Source organism: Thunnus thynnus, chromosome 1 (genome assembly GCF_963924715.1).
Source record: "Thunnus thynnus chromosome 1, fThuThy2.1, whole genome shotgun sequence".
Classification (NCBI taxonomy): domain Eukaryota; kingdom Metazoa; phylum Chordata; class Actinopteri; order Scombriformes; family Scombridae; genus Thunnus; species Thunnus thynnus.
This window is the reverse complement of record NC_089517.1, coordinates 2,329,176-2,334,622: the sequence shown is the minus strand read 5'-3', so window position 1 is coordinate 2,334,622 and position 5,447 is coordinate 2,329,176. Positions and strand designations below refer to the sequence as shown.

General features: G+C 40.5%; 1 long non-coding RNA gene across 1 annotated transcript; it reads left to right on the top strand.

Moving 5' to 3' along the window:
* The first annotated feature begins 2,411 nt into the window (after positions 1-2,411).
* Positions 2,412-4,941, top strand: LOC137189057 (uncharacterized). The gene is made up of 2 exons (XR_010929580.1): positions 2,412-4,590; positions 4,686-4,941. It is a non-coding gene; the product is annotated as an uncharacterized lncRNA (long non-coding RNA).
* Positions 4,942-5,447: the final 506 nt, after the last annotated feature.

Genomic DNA, 5,447 nt, shown 5'->3' with positions numbered 1-5,447 from the left:
TCCTTCACACGCTATTTTAACCCTTTAATTAGAATAAAAACCCACCGGGGGAAACTCCCTTTCAGAGCTGCATCACATTAGTAGCATCTGATGGCAGGTTCAGATGAACTAAAAGACCACTGCAGCACAACAATCAAACAATCACAGCACATCAAACATGCAGACAGAAATAATAATAATAATAAATTAGCGCCTTTTAAAGCACCAAAGGACGCTTTACAAAAAAGGAGAAAAAAGAAAACTAAGCCGAGCTTAAATAATAAACAACTGAGAAGTTAACTGGTTAACTGTGGAACAAAAGCCGGAGCGAACAGGAAGGTTTTGAGGGCTGGTTTGAAAGAGTCCAGGGTAGGAACGTTACATGTCTCGGATGGGAGAGAGTTCCAGAGGGTGGGAAGGCTCTGTCCCCGAAATTGCGTCGGCTGGTGCGCGGGGGGGGGGGGCGGAGAGCGGCCCCGAGTCTGAGGACCGCAGGCTTCAGGAAGGTGTGTGTTGGTGGAGGAGGTATGAAAGGTACTGGGGGGGCCAGTGTAGGTGAATGAGAGTGGGGGTGATGTGCTGCCAGGGTTCGGTGTGGGTAAGAACCCTGGCAGCTGAGTTGTGGACATATTGGAACCTGTCCAGGGTTTTACTGGGAACCCAGAACAGGACTCCATCGCAGTAGTCCAGACGATTTGAGATGAAGCCGTGGATCAAGGTCTCAGCAACGGTGTTTGAGAGTGACGGCCGGAGTCGGGAGATGTTCTTGAAGTGGAAAAAGGCGGATTTGGTTACGGATTTGATGTGTGACCGGAAGGAGAAGGTAGAGTCCAGGATGACGCCTAGGTTGAGGACTTCAGGGGATGGGGAGATGGAGCAACCATCAACCTCCAGGAGAAAATCCCCAACCTTCTGGAGCAGTGCCTTAGGTGCCACAACCATGAGCTCTGTTTTCTTGCTGTTTAGTTTGAGTAGAAAGCACATGATGTTAAGAAAATCAACTTATTATCTAAATCTTCCTCTCTGATACACAAAGAACTAATAAATTATGAAACGCATCTAATATCAGATCAGTCCATGAAAATAACTGGAATAAAACAGGTTAAAACCCCTCAAACAACATCAATAATCATCTATATTTTACATTTTCATTCAGAACAGCTGCATGGACGAATAAATGAATATCCAGCTTTACATTCAGCATGTGAGCTTTCAGGAATGAACATTTCATTTCGTGCTGCTGCATGTGAGACTTTATAAAACGTATTTATATAACGTTAAATAATGAAACTGATGTGAAAATGTATTAAGTGGATTCACTGATGGGAGCTGGAGAGCGACGCTCATTCATTAAGACTTTTAACAGCAAAGTAAGTTTAAAAGTCCATCAGTGATTCAGCCTGATGACAAGAACTCACAGCTGCTCTTGAATAATGTCTCTTTCCATAAATGTCCTGTCATGTCTGAATAAAGCTGTGAGGAACATTAATGTAAGAGTCTCTTCTGTCTGAATAGCAACGTTTCCATCCAAATGCACAAAGATTTTAACCAGATTTTCAGAACATCCACAAAAGAAAAATGGAATTAATACGTATACTAGGGGTGTGCCTGAATACAAATATTCAGCAAAGCACAAATAGTGGTTTTATTATGAATATTTGTTTCATACAAATATTTTAAAAATTATTTGTTTTCAGGAAGGAAAAAAAAAAGTCAAATACCAGCATGCAGGTTGGTTACATCTCTATCTCAGTGTCTCTCCTCTGCTCCGCTGTGACGTCTATCAGCAGGTCACATCCACCTGCTACATGATGCACATTTCCTAATTTGGACATCACTCCTGGAGCTACTAGCTACTACTTTAATTTTCTAAAATTAAAAGCGTAATAAAAACAAAAACAGTATTTTTAAGGCCTCTTTCCACTTTTATTCGAATATAAATACAAATAATTTTGCTGCCTCAACAAATACAGATACAAATACAAATACTGGGCTCTCTGCACATTCCTAACGCATACATGCACTGTCATTTCACTGACCAAGACCACGCCGGCGGGGATGAAGTTTGCAATTTGGTGAATGACAGAAGAGAGCTGGAATGTAGAAAGAAGGAGGGATTAGGGACGGAGGGATGTAGAGAGAAGGGTCAAGGGATGAAGAACGTGGGATGGAGGGTCGATGAGGGGCACGCGTGGTGTTTAGATCATGAGACGTTGACAGCAGCAAGGTAGGTAGGAATTAGAGGAGTTGAGACTCAGGGTGGGGCAGCGGTCTGTATGGAGCCCCTTGTTCCTGTTCAAGCAGAGGAGACAGAATGGTTAAGAAAGGGGTCAGGATGGGTGGGAGGGACTTTCAAACTGAGACGCAAGGGGAGAGGAACGGATGAGGTCCACCTAAATACTGGAAATGGGACGTGTGCAAGGCTTGGTCTTTGTTCCCAAACTTTGTCCATAAATCTATAAACTTCATTTTGTGAATATTTGCAGTTGGAGAGAAACAGTTGGTGTCACTGATTCAATGAGATGATGTCATTAAAGGAGCGACAGTCAAAGCTAAAATGATGGAAAACATGATGGAAATATGATGTTTCTGTTTGTTCTCATGTATTAATTAGAGGAAGGTTATAGTCTCCTCATCGCTTCAGTGGAGCAGAAACATACGTGTATATGTGAGTCACATGCTTCATGCACATCATGATTTAATCACTGTTTACAGAAAAGCATTTTGCTTTCTGCAAAGTGTTTCAGAGCTCCACGCAGCCCCTTAGAAACCTTTAGTGGAGCCATGATCTGACACTGAGAAAGCCCCTCTCTGCTTAGAATAACAATTTGACTTTGACATTTTCATTTAGTTCTGACGCAATGTTTCACACCATCACAATGCTACTTGGTGAGCAATGATCTGCTGGAAACTTGAGGCACAACCATAATTATAACAGGTGAACACTGGTTGTAGGTTGAGTTTGGTGTTCTATGAGAGACAGCGGCTGCACCAGAGATGAGCTTTGCAAAATAAACGTCAAATAATCCTCAGAGAAGACTCTAAAGAAGAAGTAACAGCATTAATCAGTAAGAACAGAAGATGAAATATCATCTTTGGATGTATTTTTTAAATCAAAGCAACTATCTAGCTGTCAACTGCTGTTACCAACCTCTCGACGGAGAAACAGAAGAGTTATTTCGTGAAGATAAGAAGAGAAATGAAGGGGTCCTTGTTGGTAATATTCTCTCTACTGGCTGGGAGCTAAATCAGCTGAGTGATCCTGCTCTGCTGCGCCGCGAGGAAACATCAAAAGTGGTGTGACAGGACGTGGAAGCGGAGTGCAAGCTAGGCTAACTGCTAACCTGTACAAACCAACAATCATGTTGTCTGATGTTCTCTGGACAGCAAAATGGATTATTTCACCCCATCAGTGCTGGTCACTGGTTGACATGCAGGAGCTGCTACATCCAACTGAGACATGTACTTTTCTCTCTAAAAGCATTTTAATGTGCTGTGCTGCTAACTGCTCGTTCTTATGTTGTTGCTTTTAGTTCTGTTTTGTATTTCTCTTGGGATTTATATGTTTTTAGATATACAGTATATCTGTATCCTTTATCCACTTAAAGCTGCACTAATCAAATCAGGGGTCAAATGGCTTTGTGTACTGTCAGAAGTGTTGCTCACAGTGATGAATGTCATAAGTGTATATACGAGGCCGACAGATGGACGAGCCAAATGCAGACACCAAAGACTGACAGGTTAAATGAGAAAGGCTTTAATGCTCATAAACCAAGAGACGGGCTTACAGGCAGTCAACGGGAAGGCAATAGGTCCAGGTCAGAAGGTCAAAACCACAGATACAGAATCAGGTTGGCCAGAGAGAGCTACTTAACGGTGACTGCACATCACATCACTGGAGTGGAACATGGTTAAGCCATGTTCTGCAAACTCACTCCATTAATGAACAACACAAGCACAGATCTGGCAGGAGGCAGTGCTGCAGTGGAAGTTGGAGACGCCAAGAACTACAACAACTGTCACAACAGTCAACGCCAGAAATACCGTCAGTGCAGTCAGTGAAGCTGGACTGAGCCTCCATATTGGATGTTTTGCACATACGATTAATTTAGCGTCACAGAGAGCGACAGGACTCGACCAGGTGTTCAGAGTGCTGCGTAGAGCCCAAACAGGAGATGCTTAATATACCAAAACACACCTTTTATTCATGATGTCACCACCTGCTGGAACTCCAGGTATAATATTCTTGACAGGAAGCAGCTGCTTACTCAGCACCGACAGAAAAGGCCCTCGGGGAGAATAAAGACAACCACATTGTCTGACCAGGACATGAGAATGGAAGAGGAGGTAACTGAGGTCCTTAAACCACTAAAAACCCTCAAGACACTGTTGAACACTAATTAATTAATGATCCTGCCCCTCAAAACCACAGAGCTCAACTCTGTGGAACCCAGTGAGGAAGACAGTCACAACTGTGAGGACAGAAACCTGGAGGACAGATACTCTGCTTGTCATGATTCCTCCACAAACGCACAGCTGTTGACCAGATGTTCAAGGCTCTTCCTCATGTGGACGATGCCTGACGTGACTCATCACACAGACTGTAACCATGTAAGAACAGAACATCTTCATTGTTTAATTGGAAACACTTGCTGCTACAGTGTCAGTAGTGCTGATATATTGAAGTTTTATCATATTTTTTATAGAGTGAAGAGGTCACACGGAGACGTTGTTGAACTGTTTACTGAACTCTTTGAAACTGAACAAGCTGGAACTGTTAATGCTACTTTTAGACAAGTTAGTCATCTTATCTTATTTTATTACTTTTATCCCAATGTGTCCTTCATCGTTTTATTGTGTTCTGTTGTGCTATTTTTTGTTTTTTATATCTTGCTGTGCAGCACTTTGGAAACCTTGTGTTTGTTAAAATCGTGCTATATAAATAAAGTGGATTGGATTGAAGTGGATTATATTATTTTATTATTAATTTTTTTGTATTTTGTTTAATTTATTTGAGAACCTTTTATTTATTGGAGAACTTAGTAGTTTTTCGCAGCAGTATTATATTTTTTATCTTTATATGTTTTATTTTTTATTATGTTTCATTTAAATATTATTATTATTATTAAAAAAATGTACAAACTGTTGATGTTTACAAAAGTTCAAATTGTCAACAACATTTTATGTTTTTTTCCCTTATTGTACCAAAAATGAACCAAACAAACTGTGACTTCAAAACTAAAGTATGTACAGCCGTTACACCTCAAATATACATGTGAATTACTACTGTATTATCACATAGTAATACACATGCATATTATAAAAATTGATCTATTGTATTTTATTATTTATATGTGATAAATTCAGTGCACTTTTAAAATATAAATACATGCAATGAAACATTTAAAACACAACTGACATTAATAACTGGACTTTAACCTGGAGATATCAACATATAATACAAACAA